We start from the raw sequence: 21,972 nt of genomic DNA on the forward strand, positions 1-21,972 counted from the left end.
TTTCTTTTGTATTGGTTCTACGGTATAACCTCTTCATTGAAGCACTGGAATAAAACTTTAAAGATCACTACTGAGCCCTAGCCGGTTTGGCACAGTGGATAGAGTGTTGGCCTGTGGACCAAAGGGTCTGGGGTTCGATTCCAGATAAGGGCGCTTACCTCGGTTGTAGGCTTCTCCCCAACTGGGCCCTGGTCAGGGCGTGTGCAGGAGGCAACCAATTGATGACATCGATATTTCTCTGTCTTTCCCTCTCTCTTCCACTTTCTCTAAAAATCAATGGAAAAAGTATCCTTGGGTGAGGATTAAAACAAATAAACAAAAAAACAAAAGAAAAGATCACTACTGAAATGCTCCCTGTATTTGTTGTATCCTAGAACTTGGGTTTTTCATATTTATTTCTGCAATGGGATAAACTGAAATAATATGAAACATATTTATGTTAAGAAGGTCAGACTTGCCCTGGTTGATGTGGATTAGGAGTTGGAACTTTGTCTGGTGCACCAAAGTTCATGGGTTCATGGGTACGATGCCTGGTCTGGGCACAATACCTAGGTTGGAGTTGAATCCCCAGTTGGAGTGTGCACAAGAGGCAACCAATCGATGTAACTTGATGTACTTCTCTCACATTGATGTCTCTCTCCCCTCCCCTTCCCTCCCCTCCCCTCCCCTCCCCTCCCCTCCCCTCCCCTCCCCTCCCCTCCCCTCCCCTCCCCTCCCCTTCCAATGAGAAAAACAAAACAAAAAGCCAAAGGGGAAATCTATAATAATAAAAGTGTAATATGCTAATTAGACTAGACGTCCTTCTGGATGACCTTCCAGTTGAAGCCGGGGCTGTGAGGGAAGCCCGTGCTGGCAGCCGGGGGAAGGAAGGCCTACTCTTGCACAAATTTCGTGCATCGGGCCTCTAGTCAATAATAAAAGACAAAATCAGACTTACCATAGTCATAGTCTTGATGAGCAGTTAGTGTAAATAAAGTTTATGTTATAAACCAGAGATTTTCAACCTTTTCATCTCATGGCACACATAAACTACTAAAATTCTGCGGTACAACAAAAAATATATTTTTTGCTGATCCGACAAAAAGAAAGAAGTGTAATTTTGATTGATTCACACCCGATGGCTATTGTGTTGGCTGTTGTCATTTTTTAAATTTGACAATCTAAGGGTAAAGAGGTCAGTGCCCCTGACTAAATGTTCAGGTATTGCATGTTTTAAAAATTCTTGTGGCATACCAGTTGAAAATTGATATTAGATATAAATGGGGAAAGCTAATGTTTATTTTAGAATCTGAGTTATGAGAAACGTTACATGATATGAACTTTAAATGCTATAACGTTCTGATTATAAATAAATAAAAGTAAAATGAAAATGGGAGATTCTTCTATTTGACTTACCTTAAACATACTGTATAACTAAAATGAACCTGTTTTGTGTTTATGTAAATCTTATTCAATCAAGACTGTTAATGAACCATGAATGAATTTTAAATTTTTACTAATGTTGTGGCTGGTTATTTATATCATATCCCCTAAATGAGATATCAAATCTCATTAACACCTAAAGCCAGAATAAATTTGCCTTACTAAAAACAATATTTGCAGACTATCAAATTATAAAAGCATACCAAAGTTATTAAATAATGTAAATCAACATTTCATAAACCAGTTTTAAAAATCATTTTTATAACTATAAAAATATAATTGATTATAATATCTTAATTAGTGGTAAAGGTGGAAAATATAATTTGTAGCTTATATATTACATTCATTCTTGCAGATCTCAGCTATGCTTGGGGCAGTCAGTGAGGGGAGGGAGATTGAGAGAGGCAGAGGATTGTACTGGTTGATGAGCCTGCCTTATTTGGAGGTGAGGGAGATTCTTTAGTTTTTCTCTCTCCTTCCACATTCTTCTTCTACTTGTTTGTTATCTTTCCTCTCCCAGCAGTGGTAGCAAATATGGGAGTTGACCATCTTTCTAGGAATTTTTTCCTTAGAATTTATAGAACATGTCCTGGTAAAACATTAGCTTTTTATATTACAATATATTTATTCTAATGGTTGTATTTCCTTTGGAGGCAGTAGGCAAGAGACTAGAAGAACTGTGGAAGGTATAGGGTTAAATTTTTTAAAAAATATATATTTTATTGATTTTTCACAGAGAGGAAGGGATTTGGATAGAGAGTTAGAAACATCGATGAGAGAGAAACATCAATCAGCTGCCTCCTGCATGTCCCCTACTGGGGATGTGCCCACAACCAAGGTACATGCCCTTGACTGGAATCGAACCTGGGACCCTTCATCCACAGGCCGACGCTCTATCCACTGAGCCAAACCGGTTAGGGCTAAATTTTTTTTTTTTTTTTTTGAAAGAAGGGGGTAAGGTGGGAGTGGAGAATGTGCACTGGGTCCTTTGTCATTTTTTTAGTATGCTTTAAAAAAAATTAATTTAGAGAGAGAGGAAGGGAGAAAGAGAGAGAGATAGAAACATTGATGATAGAAAAACATTGATTGGTTGCCTCCTGCAGTCCCCCTTCTGGGGATTGAGCCTGAAACCTGCATGTGCCCTGACTGGTGACGTTTTGGTGCATGGGACGATGCTCAACCAACTGAGCCACACCACTGGGCAGGATTTAATATTATTTATTAAAACAGAGATTTTGTACCTCCATATAAAAAGGGATATATGGGAGATGTTGGCTCATTGTTAAGGGGCCTGCATCACTTACATTATTCTACTTAGTATTTTTTTTTAAATATATTTTATTGATTTTTTACAGAGAGGAAGGGAGAGAGATAGAGAGTTAGAAACATCGATGAGAGAGAAACATCGATCAGCTGCCTCCTGCACATCTCCCACTGGGGATGTGCCCACAACCCAGGTACATGCCCTTGACTGGAATCAAACCTGGGAGCCTTCAGTCCACAAGCCGACGCTCTATCCACTGAGCCAAACCGGTTTTGGCGATTCTACTTAATATTTTTTGTTGTTTACTTAATATTTAATGTTATAATCCCCTCTTCCAATGTCCTGGAATGCATTATCTTTCTTCCAGTGTTATTTCTGTCTTCATCTATGGAGTTTCTGACTGTAAGGAATTGGTTTTTATTTTTTATTTATTATTTTTTTAAAAATATATTTTATTGATTTTTTACAGAGAGGAAGGGAGAGAGATAGAGAGTTAGAAACATCGATGAGAGAGAAACATCGATCAGCTGCCTCCTGCACACTCCCCACTGGGGATGTGCCCGCAACCAAGGTACATGCCCTTGACCGGAATCGAACCTGGGACCCTTGAGTCCGCAGGCCGATGCTCAATCCACTGAGCCAAACCGGTCAGGGCAGGAATTGGTTTTTAGAACATCAGCCTCCCCAATTACCTGAGGTGGACAGTCTTGGTGCACCCCTTTGTGGGCTTTGTGCACAGCCTTGTTGTAGTTAAGCCTTGATTGTTGTTGGTATCAGTGGGAGGAATTGACTTCCAGGCCAGTTGGCTGTGAGATTCAGTTGTGTCTCTGGTGGGAGAACTTCTGTGCTGGAGACACTCTTCTGGGGCAAGACTTGCTTCAGTGGGGCTTTGGTGCTCACTGAGTCTGCCCCCTGAGTGTGTCCCTTATGGATCTGAGGAGTTGTAATCTGGATGGTCCCACTCTGACCACTGGGTACACTGGCTCTTGGATCTAAGGAGGTGCTAATTTAGCCTCTGCCTGAGGCTATCCAGCAGGAGCTAGAAGAGATCTGCAGATTCCTCTTCCTTGTTTGGGGTTTGGAGGTGCCCAGATGAGACCCAGCTGTGAAGCAATGCAAGCTGCTGTGGGGCCTTGGGCCTTCTCTTGGAAGTTCTGAGTCTCTCTGACCCAGCTGCAGTTTGTTAGGTAATTTTAGATTGCAAAGGGCCAGGTCATTCAAATGCAAAAGCCTCTGCACACAGCTTGGGTGGGGCGGAGTCTCAGGGAATCAACAGGGCGGAGCAAACAGTTATGGCTGGTCCTCAGTCCTGCCCTAAGAGGCCCCGGGTCTTAGTGTCCCGAGGTAATCGCTGCAAGCACCTCTGAGAGAAAGCTGCCCTTGAGTTTTGCCTGCTGCCAGACAGTCCAGTTTCTCCCTGTATGAGTCTGCGTCCCCAGAGACTCGCCCGGAACTGGAGTTCAGAGCAGTTGGGGGCTTGTGACTCCCTCCCGAATCAAAAGGACAGCCGTGTCCTCAGTTGCCAGCCCTTGCCACGTGCGCCTCTGTACCTCTGCACTTCCGCACCTCCTCTGAGTCTCAGTGTGCTTTTCTCTTTCCTTCTAGTTGTAGAATTTCCACTCAGCCAGCCTTCCTGTGGTTCTAGATGATGTCCGTTTTGTCTTTTAATTGTATTTTTTAATTTGTTGTGCAAGGCAGCAATTTCCGGTGTTTACCTATGCTGCCATCGTGGTTTCTCTTAGAGAAAATCTTAAATGCTGAGTTAATAATAAATAGAGAATAGAGAAAATCTTAAATACTGAGTTAATAATAAATATTTTTGAAAAGAATAAAGGCAAAGTTGAATACTTCTCAGAGTTAGGGCTTCAAAAACGATTGAAGCGTCTTATGAACATAAGAAAAGACGATGCTTTTTAGTTTTGCTTTTTTTGTTTGTTTTGGGAGTAGAAGGTCCGGTGAACTGATTTTAGTTAAATTTGAACCAAGTTAGGCAGCTGAATGGGATTAGGCTGTTTTCCAATATGAACCAAACGAAATGTATGGCTACTGTTAGAAAGACTGTCCTAGGGCTCATCTGGAGGCAAAGCCAGCAGGTAACATTCAGATGACAAACTAGGAAAAAATTACATATGTAGGGAATTTAAAAATAGGCATTTGCATGTGTATATAATGTGTCTGTAATAGGAGTAGACAACTGACTAAGGTGGTGTTGTGTATATGCCAAAGGGGTGATGTGTATTTTTAGTATAGTATAAAGAAAGACAGGACATTGAATAACAGCTAGCTAAATTTAAAAATGAAAGTGTTTTAACTACTTCCCAATATTCAGTACTTTGATTCTTAGAAACCATCAGAGCTTCTAGTATTACCTAATAGTAAGAAGTATGGCTGTAAAACGATTGAACTTTTATTTTTACCCAACATACTAGAATGTATGAATGGTAAGCCACAGAGCAGACACTGTAGAGGAGAGGAATGTATTTATACGTTTTTTAAAGAAATAAGTTTTTATTGATTTTTAGAGAGAGAGGGAGAAGAATATAGAGATAGAAACGTTGATGAGAGAGGAACATCTTTGATTGGCTGTCTCCTGCATGGCCCCCATTTGGAATCAAGCCCGAAACCCAAGCGTGTGCCTTGACCTGGATTGAATCCAGTGACCGGATTGAACCAAGAGCAATCACTCTTGGTTCCTGGGTGAATGCTCAACCACTGAGCCATACTATCAGCCTACAAATATATATGTATTTTTTTTCCTTTCTTATTGTTTATTTTATTGGATATGTTTTGGTTATTTGTCAGATAGTTTTTCTTCATCATACATAATTCTGTTCACAGTTTTTTTATGTCTAAATAATGCGATAATGGCTACTGAATTTTTACCAATTAATTTTTGCCATCTATCACAATAATAGTTGTTTTCTTTCTAAGGCTCTTAATGTGATTAATTATGTTACTCTATTCTTTTTTTTAAAATTAAATCTTTATTGTTCAGATTATTACAGTTGTTCCTCTTTTTTCCCCCATAGCTGTCCTCCACCCAGTTCCCCCCCCACCCTCCGCTCTCACCTCCCCCCCCCCGCCTCCCCCCCCCCCCCCCCGCCCACTGTCCTCATCCATAGGTGCACGATTTTGGTCCAGTCTCTTCCCGCATCCCCCACACCCCTTTTCCACCCAAGAATAGTCAGTCCACTCCCTTTCTATGCCCCTGATTCTATTATAATCACCAGTTTATTCTGTTCATCAGATTATTTATTCACTTGATTTTTAGATTCACTTGTTGATAGATGTGTATTTGTTGTTCATAATTTGTATCTTTACCTTTTTCTTCTTCTTCCTCTTCTTAAAGGATACCTTTCAGCATTTCATATAATACTGGTTTGGTGGTGATGAACTCCTTTAGCTTTTCCTTATCTGTGAAGCTCTTTATCTGACCTTCAATTCTGTATGATAGCTTTGCTGGGTAAAGTAATCTTGGTTGTACGTTCTTGGCATTCATCACTTTGAATATTTCTTGCCACTCCCTTCTGGCCTGCATAGTTTCTGTTGGTAAATCAGCTGACAGTCGTATGGGTACTCCCTTGTAGGTAACTGACTGTTTTTCTCTTGCTGCTTTTAAGATTCTCTCTTTGTCTTTTGCTCTTGGCATCTTAATTATGATGTGTCTTGGTGTGGTCCTCTTTGGATTCCTTTTGTTTGGGGTTCTCTGTGCTTCCTGGACTTGTAATTCTGTTTCTTTCACCAGGTAGGGGAAGTTTTCTGTCATTATTTCTTCAAATAGGTTTTCAATATCTTGCTCTCTCTCTCTTCTACTGGCACCCCCATAATTCGGATGTTGGTATGCTTGAAGTTGTCCGAAAGGCTCCTTACACTATCTTTGTATGTTTGGATTCTTTTTTCATTTTGCTTTTCCGGTTGGGTGTTTTTTGCTTCTTCGTATTTCAAATCTTTGACTTGATTCTTGTGATCCTCTAGTCTGCTGCTGGAACTCTGCATAATATCCTTTATTTCAGTCAGTGTATGCTTAATTTCTAGTTGGTTCTTTTTCATAACCTCGAGGGTCTCATTAGATTTCTTGAGGGTCTCACTACATTTATCGGCGGTCTCACCAGTCTTTTTGAGGGTCTTACTAATTTATCAGCGGTTTCTAGAAAGTTCTTGAAAAACCTTATAACCGTGGTTTTGAACTCTATATCCAGTCGTTTGCTTTCCTCTATTTCTGTCATTTGTGACCTGTTTCTTTGTCTCCACATTTTTTATGCTTCCCTGTGTTGGAAGAGTGGCTTTGTGTGCTAGGTGTCCTATAGGGCCCAGTGGCTCAGCCTCCCCAATTACCTGAGGTGGACAGTCTTGGTGCACCCCTTTGTGGGTTTTGTGCATAGCCTTGTTGTAGTTAAGCCTTGATTGTTGTAGGTATCACTGGGAGGAATTGACCTCCAGGCCAATTGGCTGTGAGAGTCAGCTGTGTCTATGGTTGGAGAACTTCTGTGCTGAACACACCCTTATGAGGCAAAACTTGCTTCAGTGGGGCTTTGGTGCTCACTGAGTCTGCCCCCTGAGTGTGTCCCTTATGGATCTGAGGAGTTGTAATCTGGATGGTCCTACTCTGACCACTGGGTACACTGGCTCTTGGATCTAAGGAGGTGCTAATTTAGCCTCTGCCTGAGGCTATCCAGCAGGAGCTAGAAGAGATCTGCAGATTCCCCTTCCTTGTTTGGGGTTTGGAGGTGCCCAAATGAGGCCCAGCTGTGAAGCAATGCAAGCTGCTGTGGGGCCTTGGGCCTTCTCTTGGAAGTTCTGGGTCTGTCTGGCCCAGCTGCAGTTTGTTAGGTAATTTTTAGATTGCAAAGGGCCAGGGTATTCATATGCAAAAGCCTCTGCACACAGCTTAGGTGGGGCGGAGTCTCAGGGAATCATCAGGGCGGAGCAAGCAGCTATGGCTGATCCTCAGCCCTTCATAAGGGGCCCTGCGTCTCAGTGTCCCGGTAATCGCTGCAAGCCCCTTTGAGATTAAACTGCCCTTGAGTTGCGAATTCTGCCCACTGTCCGACAGTCCAGTTTCTCCCTGTATGAATCTGGGTCCCCACAGACTCACTTGGAACTGCAGTTCAGAGCAGTCGGGGGCTTGTGACTCCCTCCCGATTCAAAAAAGACAGCCACGTCCTCAGTTGCCAGCCCTTGCCACGTGCGCCGCTGTACCTCAGCACTTATGCACCACCGCTGAGTCTCAGTGTGCTTTTCTCTTTCCTTCTAGTTGTAGAATTTCCACTCAGCCAGCCTTCCTGTGGTTCTGGATGATATCCATTTTGTCTTTTAGTTGTATTTTTTTTTTTTTTAATATATTTTATTGATTTTTTACAGAGAGGAAGGGAGAGAGAGACAGAGAGTTAGAAACATCGATGGGAGAGAAACATTGATCAGCCGCATCCTGCACACCTCCTACTGGGGATGTGCCCGCAACCCAGGTACATGCCCTTGACCGGAATCGAACCCGGGACCTTTCAGTCCACAGGCCGACGCTCTATCCACTGAGCCAAACCAGCCTCGGCTAGTTGTATTTTTTAATGTGTTGTGCGAGGCAGCAATTTCCAGTGTTTACGTATGCTGCCATCTTGGTTTTTTTTTTTTTATTCTTTTTTTTTTTAGTTACTTTTTGTTAGCATTATTTTTAGTTTTTTGTTTTGTTTTGTTTTTTATTTTCTAAAGTTTTAAATATGTCTCCTTTTTCCCCCTGCTTAACCCTTTTCCCCTCCCCTCCATTCCTACCTCAGGCAAGCCCCCACTGTCCCAGTGTCTGTGTCCATTGATTATGTTAATATGCATGCATACAAGTCCTTTGGTTGCTTTCTAACCCTCGCCCCTCCCCTGCCATTTGTCTCTGGATCTATTCTTGTTCAACAAATTATGTTGATCATTATATCCCACACTAGAGGCCCAGTGCACAAAATTTGTGCACTGGTACGGTCCCTAGTGGCTGCCAGCTGCTGGTTGGGGCTTCTCTTCCCCCACTGCCTGTTGCCACTGCAGGCTGGGGCCTCCCTTCGCTCCTGCCTTGGCCTGGCACCACCTGTTCACCCACTCCACCATCCCGCCATGGTCCTGCTCTTATTGGGGCCCATTGGGCTGGCAGCACCTCCACTGCTGCCCACTGCCAGCGCTGTGTCCGGAATGCCTGCCATGTTCTGCACTGCCCCCTGGTGGTCAGCACACGTCTAACTCCTGGTCAGTGGAACTCCCACCAGTGGGGACAATTTGCATATTAGCCTTTTATTATATAGGATATGAGTGAGATCATGTGATATTTATCTTTCTCCATCTGGCTTATTTCGCTTAACATAATGCTCTCCAGTTCCATCCATGTTGTTTCAAATAGTAAAAGTTCCTTCTTTTTTATAGTGGCATAGTATTCCATTGTATAGATGTACCACAGTTTTTTAGTCCACTCATCTGCTGATGGGCACTTAGGCTGTTTCCAAATCTTAGCTATTGTAAATTGTGCTGCTATGAACATAGGGGTGCATATATCCTTTCTGATTGGTGTTTCTGGTTTCTTGGGATATAGTCCTAGAAGTGGGATTACTAGGAGTTCCATTTTTAACTTTTTGAGGAAACTGCATATTGTCTTCCACATTGGCTGCACCAGTTTGCATTCCCACCAGCAGTGCGCGAGTACAAATATATTTTAATGATGCTGTCATTATAGCAGTGTAAGAAAATTTGTTTCATGCATTATAGGCACTTTTTGTTCAAAAGTGGTACTTCAAATTTAGATAAATTACCTTATGATAACCTGAAATAGCCCCAAATCAAAGCTATATTTAATGAATGAAGATTTGTGACTTTTGACAATATTATACAGATTGTGTTGAGACTTTAAAGAAGTTCCAAATGTTGAATCCCACAGCTTTTTATGCAATGGCAGCATTCTAGGAATAAGTATAGAGCTTTTTTTTTTTTCAAATGTTTTTATTGATTTTAGAGAGAGAAGGAGAGGGAGATAGAGAAACATTGATGTGAGAAACATTGATCAGTTGCCTCCTATATGCATCCCGACTGGGGACTAAACCTGAAACCTGGGCATGTTCCTTGGCTGAGAATTGAACTGGTGACCTTTTGGTGCACAGGATGGTGCTCATCCAACTGAGCCATACTGGCCAGGGCAAGTATAGAGCTTTTAAGGTTACCATTTTTGTGGCAACAATATTATTTTGAATATATGCTATGTCATGTTTATTTTTAAATGCCCCACTGAATTTATAATACATATAAAGTACCTAAGCATGAATTATGTAATGGGAAAATTTTCAGTTGTAAAAGAAAACAGACACTTCTTTCTGTAACTTCTGAAGCTTCAAAATACTAAAGATGATCATTATTTATATTTTCCCAAGGCATTTTATTTTTAATCATAATTAACTAGAGGCCCGGTGCACAAAAATTTGTGCACTTGGGGGGGGGGGTCCCCTCAGCCCGGCCTGTGCCCTCTCGTAGTCTGGGACCCCTCGGGAGATAACGACCTGCTAGCTTAGGCCTGCTTCCGGGTGGCAGAGGGCAGGCCCAATCCCTAGGTGCAGTCCCTGGTCGGGCTCAGAGCAGGGCCGATTGGGGAGTTGGGGCGCCGCCCTGCCATGCACAGAGCAGGGCAGATTGGGAGGTTGTGATGCCACCCTCAGTCATGCTCAGGGTAGGGCCAATTGGGGGGTTGGGGCACCGTCCCCTGTCACACTCAAGGCAGGGTCGATGGGGAGGTTGCGGCGCCACCCCCTGTCATGCACAGAGCAGGGTCCATCAGGGGGTTGGGGCACCGCCCTCTATCACCCACAGAGCAGGGCCGATCAGGGGGTTGGGGCGCCGCCACTCTCACACTCAGGGCAGGGCCGATGGGGAGGTTATGGCTCTACCCCATCACACACAGAGCAGGGCCCGTGGGGGGGGCGGTTGTGGAGCTCCCCCCTATCAGGCACAGAGCAGGGCTGCTCAGGGGGTTGGGGCCCCGCCCCCTGTCACACACAGATCCGCAGGGCGATCAGGGGGTTTGGGCGCTGCCCCCTGTCACGCTGATCCCGGTGCCGGGAGGCATATTACCCTTTTACTATATAGGGTAGAGGCCTGGTGCATGGGTGGGGCCGGCTGGTTTTCCCTGAAGGGTGTCCTGGATCAGGGTGGGGGTCCCCACTGGGGTGCCTGGCCAGTCTGGGTGAGGGGCTGAGGGCTGTTTTCAGGCTGGGAGTCACTGAAGTTCCCAACCGCTCCTTTTTTTCTTTTTTTTTTTATTCTGGGCCAGCTTTACCTTGAGGCTTGGCTCCAGCTCTTAGGCCTCCACGGCTCAAAGTAGGTTTCTGGCCTTTGCTTACAATGTTGCGAATCTGCTGGCTGAAGTCCGGTGGTATTTGTTACAATGTTTCTTAAACTGCCCACTCAGAGGCCTGCAGCCGCAGGCAGGGAACATTGGTTTCCTCCAACGATCCTCCGATCCTCCGTCACTGAGGCAAGCAAGCCTCATGTTAGTTTCAAGCTGCCTGGCTGCCGGCCGCCATCTTGGCTGACAGTTAATTTGCATATCTCGCTGATTAGCCAATGAAAAGGGTAGCAGTTGTACACCAATTACCATGTTTCTCTTTTATTAGTGTAGATGAGCAGCTGTCAGAAGATACAGCCATTTCTAGGTTTAGAATTGCTATTCTTTATATAGTTTTCTCAAATGCTTGTCTTCTAGAAAATAGACATTAAGGATTTCTTAAGTAATCAATTACTACTTTGATATTTAAGCAAAGCATAAGAGCAAGACTAGAACCACATTAAAGCATTAACATAATTAATTTGAAAGCTTTGTAACATAGCAAAGAAAAAGTTGGAGTAATACACAATGAGAATGACTACAGAACTTCATTACCTATGATCAGAATACAGTATAGAAAGCTGTCTTTACAAAAGAATAACAATCAAGTCAAATAAACGAAAGAACTTGTGCCATTCTGCTAGTTAAGTGAAAATGAGGTGAACAATTATTTAGGAAGTGTGGTCCAAAATACTTGCTTAGGTTGGTTTGCAATTCTTTTCTAATTGACTCACTTCAGGGATTGTTTCAGACCTATTCTTCCTCCTTCCTAGCCCCTATTCCAGTATACAACTGGTCCCAACTTATAATGGTTCAACTTAGAATTTTGGAGTTTTTTCATGGTGCAAAAGCAATACGAGTTTAGTAGAAACCATACTTCAGATTTTGAATTTTGATCTTTTCCCGGGTTAGCAATACGTGCTAAGATACTCCCTTGTGATGCAAGCTGAAGCTCCCACTTAGCCATCAATCACAGTAATCACAAGGGTAAACAACTGATACCCTACAATGTACTGTGTTGCCAGCATTTTTTTGATATTTGTTTTGTGTTCTTGCATCCCATCATATCTACGAAATGCCCATCTGTGTCGCCTGCTTCTGATGAGAAGAAGAAGGCAGTTGCTCTTGAGATGAAACTAAAGATAACGTGCCCAACTGCCGCCTCATGTAGGTATTCTGTACAAGTTTGAAGTAGGCTAGGATATAACCTATGATATTTGGTTGGTTAGGTGTATTAAGTGCATTTTCAACTTAAGATATTTTCAACTTATGATGGGTTTACTGGGACAGAACATCTTTATTACTCTCAGATTTTATAGGTTGTTTCACTTTTTTTTTCTTTTTTTAAAGAATAAGAAGATTACATCAAATAGAAGCTTCTTCAGTTTTGGTTTTCTTTATCTCTAAATTGTATAATTTCTCCTTTTCTCTATCATTTGGTTTTAGGAATGTGTACTTTAGACTTTCATGACTACTTCATGGTATTTCTTTTATCCATTTTTTTGTTTGTGTGTTTGTGAGTAGAAGGGAGGGATGGTGGGGGGCAGGGAGAGAAAGATAAAGATCACAGTGAGAGAGACACATCAATTGGTTGCCTCCCACACGTGGGATGGAACCTGCAACCCAGGTATGTGTCCTTGACTGGGAATTGAACCCGAGACCCTTCCGCGGCTCAGGCCGATGCTCCAACCATTGAGCTATGGCCAGGGCTCTTTTATCCCTTTTATCTGTCGGAATATATAAGTTCATTAGTTAACACCTTTATTATTTTATTTCAAGCTTTCCTAACAACATCTTTAATGGCCCCCTTCCCTCCCTGCAAATCCCCAAAACACCTTTCTTTATTCTTCTCTCCTTTCCATCTTTTTTCTTTCTTTCTTTTTTTTATATTACACAATAACACAAAGGAAAAAGCGTTATGTCTATTGTTTCAATTTTGCTACCTTCTTTTTTACTAAAACTATTCTATCGTTACCAGTGTCCTTTGAATTGCTAAATGGGGATTTTTTTTGGTCTTAATTCATACTTTTTTGTGTGTGTGTGGTTCAAAGGTCTTTTGGACCTTTTTTTAAATCTTTAATTTATTTATTGGTTAAGGTAATTCATACTTTTTAATTCTTCAGATTTGAATTGTGAACCCCTTTTCCTCCTCCCTTCTCCTTATAACTTTGTAGTTCTCCTTGGCCTTCTATATATTCTGGCTACTCTTTTCATGTACAAGGTCAACTTGTTTCTTAAGTATTTGCCTTGCACATTTTTCTTAATTTAGATTCTTTTTTCTTGTAATGTTACCTGGTCCTTTGGCTTCCGAGAGTACCTCTTTCAGATGACTCCTATACTGTAAGTGTCTGAAGTTCAGTTTCCAGCTGGAGAGCTCCATCTGTTTATCATGCCGTCAACCTCAATACGCTGACATGTGAATTGTCTTTCTCTTAAAATGTATTCTTTCTAACTTTCCTTTCTCTATTATTGGCTTATCCTTCCCATTTCCCAAACTTGATTTATGAGTCACATTTGAAGTCCTCATTAGATCCATTCAATTGTCAAACTGTGAATTCTGTTACTAAATGTTTCATCTGCTCTTTTCTATTTCATTTCTTACTATAGAAGTTTAGGTTCTCATTACCACTAACATATAAATAATTATAATTTGATAGAGGGAGAGGAGGCAGAGGCAGTTCCACTAGGGTATGATGGGAGGAAGCTGTGTTGAAGGGAAGTGGCATTTAAGTTTAGCATCAAAGAATAAGTAGGGACATTACAGGCAGACAAACTGAAGAAAGACTTATTATTTATTATATGTTGTCAACTCCTAAGACTTTTACTTTAATCCTTACTGCATGTGCATGTTTTTCCTTTTGGCATATACTGTTGCCTTTCTTCAGATATTAATGAAGATCGGTGAATGAACAATGTAAAGCCAGAGTGATACAAGTAACATGTATCTTTATTACCTAGCTTTTGAGTGAGTGAAGTGGTTAAATGTAAAGTAGTGAAAAGTTAGCATTACTTGCATTGAAAACTTAAAATCCAACCAAAATATACATTAAAAGTGGTCTTTAAGGTTCTTGACACTTGGAACATAAATCTTTAGTAGGCAGCTATTTTCAGTCTAGTTATATATGGCTTTATTTTTTATTTCTTTCTCTTTTCATGCATGTGTGATTCCCTACAGCTTTATATTAATTATGATTAATACTGAAAATAAATTAATGAAGGCCACAGCTAGTAAAGAGATAATTTTCTATTTTTGCTCCCTTAGAGAAGCAAAATGTTACTGCTTTAAAATGGGAAGCATTAATAACAACAACAGTCCTAAAATGGCTTCAACGAAAAGATGACTTATTGGCTCTGTATGTAGGAAGAACAAGTAGAGCAGTCCAGGAACAGCTAGATCCAGAAATTGAAATGATGTCTTCAGGATAGTCTCCATTTCCTAACTTCACTTTTTTTCTCTGCCTTGGTCTCATAGTCTGCTCATGTTAGAAGGCTTCTTTTATGGCAGAGACACATGCTTCAGAACACTGAGAACTTAAGTTTCTGGAGGAAGGTTTCTAATTGGGCTCATCCTTGGGCCAATCATTGTGGGGATTGATGACATTGGCATTGTCACCAGAACCACATAAAATATGGGGCTCACTTTTCCAAAGGAGGGGAATACAGTTGTCCCCCTTATCCACATTTTCACTTTCTGTCGTTTCAGTTACCCACTATCAACGGTGGTCTAAAAGTATTAAATGGGAAACTCCAGAAATAAACAATTCATAAATGTTAAATTGTATGCTGTTCTGAGTAGTGTGATGAAATCTCTCTCTGTATTGCCCTGTCCTGCCCAAAATGTGAATCATCCCTTTGTTCAGAATATCATGCTATATACACAACCTACCCTTTAGTTATTTAGTAGCTGTTTTGCTTATCAGATCTGTTGTGGTATCATAGTGCTTGTGTTCTAGTAACCTGTATAGTAGCCTAACGCTATGTCACAATGCCTATATCATCTCATCATGTACATATTGTATCATCTCACATCATCACAAGAAGAAGAAGGATGAGTACAGTACAGTAAGATATAGTCATGTACAACATAATGATGTTGTGGTCAACAATAGACTGACTACTAGTATATAACAGTGGTCCGATAGATTGTAATGGGTCTGAAAATTTCCTATCCAGTTGCTGTAAAATCATAGTACAACACATTACTCACATATTTGTGGAGATGCTGGTATAAATCTACTAAGCTGTCAATAGTATTAAATTATAGCACAGACCATTATGTATAGTACTTGATAAGAAATGACTGTTAATGGTTTATGAATTTATCATACAATACTTAAAAAAATTTTTTTTATTTAAAAAGAAAATTTTTTTATTGATTTTTAGAGAGGGAGGGAGGGAGGGAGAGAGAGAGAGAGAGAGAGAAAGAAACATCAAAATGAGAGAGCAACATCCATCAGCTGCCTCCTCCATGTCCTTACCTGGCAAAACCTGGACATGTGCCCTGACCGGGAATCAAACTGGCAACATTTTGGTGCACAGGACACGCCCAACCAATTGAGCCACAGGGGCCAGGGCTATGTACTATACTTTTTATTGTTATTTTAGAGTGTACTCTTTCTACTTAATAAAAAAAAGTTTTCTGTATAATAGTATGCCATGTTACGCCAGCCGCAGTGTCATACATCTTGTGTTTACCATCAACTTATTGCATCATTTTCTCTTGTGCTTGATTTAATCTTGTGTTGTTTTGTTCATCATGGTCCCTAAGCATGGAAAATCCACTACTAGTGCTTCCAGTAAGAGGCCTTGTTGAATGATTGAATTGGAAATGAAATTCAAAGTGATTAAGGACTCCAAAGGTAGAAAATCAGTGATGGTTATTACGAGCCAGTCAGGCATATCTGTTTAAGGATCTGCTTAAGGCAATGAGAGGAACAAAGATTCAAGAAGGGCCTGTTTCAGGCATGGAGAAATTTCTAATGACCTAAATAGAAGCCTATTCCTCTCAGCACCATGACAATCATGGGCAAAGCAAAAAATTTATTCATGATGTTGAAAGAAAGGCTGGATCTGACTATGATGTTGAATTTACTGCTAGTTGTGGGTGCTTTAAATGATTAAAGCATTGTTATTCATTACAGAATGTGAAAGTGAGTGGTGAATCTCTAAATGCTCTCATGAAGGCAACTAAAAAATTTTTGTGCCCTGACTAGGTAGCTCAGTTGGTTAGAGGTTCTCAAACTTTTTAAACAGGGGGCCAGTTCACTGTCCCTCCGACATTCCACACATGCGCACTGTGGGCCCGGGACGAGTCGGCTGCAAAGCAGGACAGGCAGCGGCGGCAAAAATACCCGGCGGGCCAGATAAATGTTTTAGGCGGGCCGCATGTGGCCCGCGGGCCGTAGTTTGAGGACCCCTGGCAGGATTGCGGGTTTAGTCCCAGTTCAGGCACATATAATCAACCAATGAATGCATAAATAAGTGCAACAACAAATCGGTATTTCTCTTCTCTTGCTCCCTTTCTCTCTCTCTAAAAATCAATAAATAAAATTTGAAAAAAAAATTTTTTGGAAACGCTAAAAATTTTGTGGAGGAAAATTACTCTGAGAGCAAATACTCAATATGGATGAAACCTTCCTATTCCAAAACAGATGCTTGAAAGAACTTGCATCCATAAGGAGGCCTAATCAGTGCCAGGTTTCAAGGGTCTGAAGGACAGGGTAATAGTCTTGCTTAGTGGCTGTCTTGCAGGCTGCAAATTGAAACCCTTTGTGATCTGGCACAGTGAGAACCCCAGGACCTTTAACACATTGCGGACTAGTAGTTTTAATGTTAGCTTTACCCAGTGGCCAGATAAGTTTCTATTGAACGAGTACAAAAAATGTTTTACATAAATGTTAAAGGCACGCTTTAAAATTAAATACCCATTGCATTTTGAAGTTACTTATTACATGTTCTTACAAGCTAATATCTTTTTAAAGATTTCTCCTGATTGGCCACAAGCCTTAGAACAGAAAACAGGAGACTTCTAGCGATCTGTCCGTAATGTTAAGAACCTCAGTAAGCACACACTGCCAGTGTACTATAGGAGCAATAAGAAGTCATGGATGATTTGACTACTCCTCCAAGATACTTTGCTGAATTGCTATGCTAGTGAAATGGAGTACTGTTTGGAGAATGACATTCCTTTTAAGATTTTGCTTATTGGTGACAGTGCTCCTGGACATCCTCCTTTTATTGGTAATCACCCAAAACCAAATTGATCTTTCAACCTTCAGACACTATCTCTTTGATCCAACTAATAGATCAAGGAGTTATTAGTATAGTAGCGTTTAAGTCCTGTTACCTGGGGAGGATCTTTGCCCAGGCAGTTGCTGCATCTCAACTGATGAAGACACTGAGAAGACATTGATACAGTTCTAAAAGGATTACATCATCTATGACTGCATCAAGAGCCTTGCTTGGGCCCAGCTGGTATGGCCCAGTGATTGAGTGTCGACCTATGAACCAGGAGATCACAGTTTGATTCCCAGTCAGGCAATTGCCTGCGTTGCAGTCTCGATCCCCAGTGTGGGGCGTGCAGGAGGCAGCCAGTCAATGATTCTCTCTCATCATTGATGTTTCTATCTCTCTATTCCTCTCTGAAATCTATAAAAATACATATTAAAAAAAAAAGATCCTTGTTTGGGCTTAGCGTGATGTCTCCAAAGAGTGTATGAATGGCAGCTGGAAGAAGACACCCATGAGGTTAATCTATGACTTTACAAGATTTTTCCAAGGATGAGGAAGTTGTAAAAAGTCAACAAGGCTGTGGTTGAGATGGCAAATAACTTTAACCTGGTGTGCATGAGGATGACATTGAGGAGCTCCTAGGGTGGTTTCTGAGGAATTGAGGAGTTGTTGGAATTGGAATAGGAACACATAGCTGATGAAAATGCAAGAGAAAAGTAAACTGCAGGAGAAGAAAAGAAAGAACCCTCAAGAAAACTCATGGTGGATGGTTTAGCAGAAACTTTGAAGATCTCAACCAGGGTCCTTAAAAAGTTTGAAAACATGTACTTCTAACCAAAAGGTTTACATTAATAAAGAGAAATTCTTGTGCTGTATTGTCTGCTTACAAACAGATATATGATGAAAAAAAGTAACTGTGTAAACCACTGTGGATATATTTCTGAAAAGAATGACACCTCCTCAAGAGGAGTCCTTGGGAGATGGACTCTAGAAGAAGGCATTGCTGTCATAGGAGATGTCAGCTCCCTACGTGTTACTGCCCCTTACGGTCTTCTAGTGGGAGATGTAGAGGTGAGAGACGTGATACTGGTGAGCCTGAGTCTGTGTAAGCCTAGGCTAATGTGTGTGTTTGTGTCTTAGTTTTTAACAAAAATGTTTAAAAAGCAAAACAAATTAAAAATTTTAAAAATAGGAAAAAGCTTATAGAATAAGGATATAAAGAAATTATTTTTGTAAATCTGCACGAGTTTTGCATTTTAAGCTATGCTTTATTTTAAAAACAATCAAAAGTTTAAAAATTGAAGTTTATAAAGTAAAAAAGTTACAGTAAGCTTAGGTTAATTTACTTTTGAAAAAAGAAAAATGAAAAAGTTTAATTTAGTGTAGCCTAAGTGTACAGTTTTAGAAAGTCTACAGTAGTGTACAGTAATGTCCTAGGCCTTCACATTCACTCACTACTCACTCACTGACTTACCTAGTGCAACTTCTAGTTCTCCATGCTCCCTTTATGGTAAATGCTCCATACAGGCATACCATTTTTAAATTTTTGCACTATATTTTTACTGTACTTTATAATGTTTATATATGTTTAGATACCCAAATACCATCCTATCTAATAAAGACAGAATATGCAAATTAACCATCACTCTGTGACAAAGATGGTGGCACCCACAGCCAATAAGGAGGGAATATGCAAATTGACATGACAAAGATGGCAATGGCCGGGCCGGGATGCTTGCATCATTGCCATGGCAACGACGCAGGTGTTCCGCCCTGCCCCGGCTGCTCCAGGCCTCTTGGCAGCACGTGCACGCAGGCACGGAGCGGCCGGGGCTGGGCGGGATGCCTGCTATGTTGCAGGGGGGAGCGGGGTGTGGAGGGAGCTACAGGAGGGTGGGCTGGAGTGAAGGTGGAAGGCAGTGGCCAGAGTGAAGGCCCGGGTTCCGGGTGCCGGAGAGAAGTCAGTGCCGGCAGCCAGGAGAAGGAAGGCCTGTTCTTGCACGAATCTTCGTGCATCAGGCCTCTGGTTGTGTATAATTGCCTAAATTATTTATTCACTACAGTAACATGCTTCACAGGTTTGTAACCTAGGAGCAGACCATATATATAGCTTTGGTGTGTAGTAGGCTATATAATCTAGGTTGTGTGAGTGCACTCAATGATGTTCCCACAACAACATAATCACCTAATAATGTATTTCTCAGAATGTATCTTCATTGTTAAGACATACATGACTGTATTTTGAGAGAGAGAGAGCCCGTATTCACATAACTTTATTACAGTATATTGTTATAATTCTACTTGATTATTAGTTACTAGAGGCCCGGTGCACGAGTTTGTGCATGGGTGGGGTCCCTCGGCCTGTCCGGCGATCGGGGCCATCTCTCCCAGTCCTTATCGGGGCAGGGCCGGATGGCCAGGGCGAGGGACCAAGGGAGGTTGTGGGAGCGCACTGACCACCTAGTCGGCTGGGGGAGGGACTGCGGGAGGTTGACCGGTTGTGGGAGGTTGGCTGTGGGAGCTTACTGACCACCAGGGGGCAGCTCCTGCGTTGAGCGTCTGCCCCCTGGTGGTCAGTGTGAGTCATAGCGACCAGTCGTTTGGTCGACTGGTCGTAACGGTTGCTTAAGCTTTTATATATATATAGACTAGAGGCCTGGTGCATGATATTTGTGCACTGGCGGGGGGGTTCCTCAGCCCGGCCTGCACTCTCTCAAGTCCAGGAGCCCTCAGGGGATGTCTGACTGACAGCTTAGGCATGCTCCCCGGGGGCCTAAACCATCAGTCGGACATCCTTAGCACTGCTGCGGAGGTGGGAGAGGCTCCCACCACCACCACTGAGCTTACAAGCCATGAGCCTGGCTTCTGGCTAAGTGGTGCTCCCCTTGTGGGAATGCACTGATTATCAGGGGGCAGCTCCTGTGTTGAGTGTCTGCCCTCTGGTGGTCAATGCTCACCATAGTGACCAGTCGTTCCGCCATTCAGTCGACTTGCATATTAGCCTTTTATTATATAGGACTAGTGGCTCGTTACACAAAGATTCGCGCAATAGGCCTTCCTTCCCCTGGCTGCCAGCACCAGTTTTCCTCTGGCACCTGGGACCCAGGCCTTTGGTCTGACTGCAGCAGTGAGGCTTGGCTTCTTTGTTCTGGCTGCTCCCAGCTCCTCCTTTTTTTTTCCCCCAGCTCCTTGATCAGAGCCCAGGGCAGGCTGGTGACGTGGGTCACCCCCGGGGACCCAGGCCCACAGCCCCTCCTTGAGCGGAGTACAGGGCCGGCAGGAAGCTTGGCTTCCTCTGTCGCCAGGAGCAGCCCAAGCCTCCTGCTCGCTCCAGCTCCGTGGCCGCCGCCATCTTCAGTTGTCTTCAGTCTTCGCTCCTTGCCTGCGTATGCAAATTAACCACCATCTTTGTTGGGTTAATTTGCATAGTCGCTCTGATTGGCTGGTGGGTGTAGTGGAGTGACGGAGTGATGGTTAATTTGCATGTTTCTCTTTCATTAGTGTAGATTGTTGCTAATGTCTTACAGTGCCAAATTTATAAATTAAACTTCAGAGGTATGTATGTATAGAAAGAAACATAGTGTAAGTAGGGTTTGGTACTATCTGTAGTTTTAGGCATCTACTAGGGGTCTTGGCATGTATCCCATGAGGACTACTGTATTATTAACTAGAGAAATAGGGAAGGAATATGAAATAGGCAAAAACAAACTCTTGTCAATAAAGAGGAGGAGGAGGAAAGACAAGAAGGCCTGGCAAACACAAGACTGAAAAACTGTCATAGCCAAGGGGAACCTAAAGAGACATGACAACTAAATATAATGAGGGCCTGTCTGGTGTGGCTCAGCGGTTGAGCCTTGACCCAGGAACCAGGAGGTCATGGTTAAATTCTCCATCAGGGCACATAACCAGGGTTGTGGGCTCCACCTCTAGTAAGGGGCATGCAGGAGGCAGCTGATCAATGATTCGCTCATCATTGATTTTCTATCTCTCCTTCCCTTCCCCTTCCTCTCTTTGAAATTAAAAAAAATTATATATAAGTTTATATATCTATCTATCTATCTATCTATCTATCTATCTCCTGGATCAAACTAAGGAAATATGAATAAACTATGCACTTTATTAATAATATATTAATATTGGTTTGTTAATTTTAACAAATATACCATATTAATCTAAGATGTTAATAGGAAGGGAAACTGATGAGAGGGCAGTATATTGGAACAATGTAAAACTGTTCTAAAAGAAAGGCTATTTAAAAACCTAAGAAAGTAGTTAATTTTTTAAAATGATGAAAAATACAATAATATAAACTGTTGGAGAATAGGTTATTTGACTTAGTAATATTTGTATAGTTAAGCTCTAGCATATTGCCTAGCACAAAACAAGCACTCAGTAAATGTTGAGTGATAATATTATGCTTAGGTTATTTTGTGGATGTTGAAAAAGAAGCTATTTAATTTCCTGAAATTTTATTAATTAAAAAGCTACAAAAACTCAATTTAATGCAAGTTGAATTTATTTGAATACATTTTATACCCAATGAGTTGAAAATGTTTGCATAAACTTTGCTATTGCTTGTGAAGCCAATTTGAAATCTTCAGTGTTATAAATGATTCTGAAAAGACATCATATTTAGTTTTGATTATTAAACTATTTCATTCCATTAATAGGGCGAGTGCTAAAATACTAAACATAGTCCTTTAACAAGTTGAATTAA

General features: G+C 41.7%; 1 protein-coding gene across 12 annotated transcripts in view; it reads left to right on the top strand.

Annotated features, from left to right (window-relative positions):
* The window catches only part of FUT8 (fucosyltransferase 8), a 228,120-nt gene that overhangs the window by 9,725 nt on the left and 196,423 nt on the right, over positions 1–21,972 (top strand). For 3 of the 12 annotated variants that reach the window (XM_036310084.1, XM_036310092.1, XM_036310022.1), the window contains exon 1: positions 12,084–12,191. The exons of 4 other annotated variants lie outside the window; for them this stretch is intronic. The gene's annotated coding sequence lies outside the window, so the exon portion shown is untranslated. Of the gene's footprint in view, positions 1–12,083; positions 12,192–18,148; positions 18,327–21,972 lie in introns of those variants that run through there. 5 more of the 12 variants (XM_036310055.1, XM_036310030.1, XM_036310048.1 and 2 more) reach the window with 3 other exon arrangements.

This window comes from Myotis myotis, unplaced genomic scaffold (assembly GCF_014108235.1).
Source record: "Myotis myotis isolate mMyoMyo1 unplaced genomic scaffold, mMyoMyo1.p scaffold_m19_p_1, whole genome shotgun sequence".
NCBI lineage: Eukaryota > Metazoa > Chordata > Mammalia > Chiroptera > Vespertilionidae > Myotis > Myotis myotis.